General features: G+C 38.7%; 1 non-coding gene across 1 annotated transcript; it reads left to right on the forward strand.

The window, feature by feature from the left end:
- The first annotated feature begins 453 nt into the window (after nucleotides 1-453).
- On the forward strand, nucleotides 454-526 carry TRNAV-CAC (transfer RNA valine (anticodon CAC)). Its single transcript has one exon. It is a non-coding gene; the product is annotated as a tRNA-Val (tRNA).
- Nucleotides 527-1,026: the final 500 nt, after the last annotated feature.

Raw genomic sequence — 1,026 nt, forward strand, 5'->3', positions numbered from 1 at the left:
CATTAAGCATTCACTGTACATGCCGTCCAAACTTCAGTTCTCCCGCTGGTATAGCGGTAAATTTCGGGATATACAACGCTAAACTCAAGGGTTCGATTCCCCTCGGTGGACACAGTAGATAGCTCGATGTGGCTTTGCTAAAATAAGAACACACCCACACGCCCAGACACGGTAAATTATGATGAACAGTAAAAAATAAAATATAGTTCAGTAACGTAAAGTAAATAATATCGAACACCATTTTTGTTCATGTGTCAAATGAACAAATTAGTTTCAACATAAAACTGTAATTACTCTCTTGTGTTAGCATATACGATTTAAAAGTCAACTTGCATAACTACCTACGAAATTTTTTTCATAACTATGGTCCTGATATGTTGTTATATACTCGTACCAAATGGCAATACTATAGGTTGTATGATTACCTCAACTCCCGTGTCCTTTTTAACGGAAGTGCTAGTGGTGTAGTGGTTATCACATCCGCCTCACACGCGGAAGGTCCCAGGTTTGATCCCTGGCATGCACATTTTGCCCCCCGCTAGTACAGCGGTAAGTCTACGGATTTACAACGCTAAAATCAGGGGTTCGATTCCCCTCGATGGGCTTAGCAGATAGCCCGTTGTGACTTTGCTAAAACAAAAACACACACACACTCCTTTTTAACCGTCCCCCCCGCTGGTATACGGTAAGTCTTCGGATTTACAACGCTAAAATCAGGGGTTTGATTTCCCTCTGTGGACTCGACAGATAGCCCAATGTAGCTTTGCTATAAGAAAACACATACACACAACAATTTTAACAAAATTTACTTTTTGCCAGCCTTCTATTGTCAAAAGAGTCCTTCATATAGTACTATATAAACATTGTATACTGCTGCCTGGTAGTATCTATACGGTAACGTAGATAATTGTTTAATTATTGTCTAACAGCTCAGTCTGTTAGAATATTGCCTAAAATTTAATATTATTGACCGATAAACTCTGTTGTAGTTCTGTCTAAATTATCTGATATTTCTTAGTAAAGTAC

This window comes from Tachypleus tridentatus, chromosome 13 (assembly GCF_004210375.1).
Source record: "Tachypleus tridentatus isolate NWPU-2018 chromosome 13, ASM421037v1, whole genome shotgun sequence".
Taxonomy (NCBI): domain Eukaryota; kingdom Metazoa; phylum Arthropoda; class Merostomata; order Xiphosura; family Limulidae; genus Tachypleus; species Tachypleus tridentatus.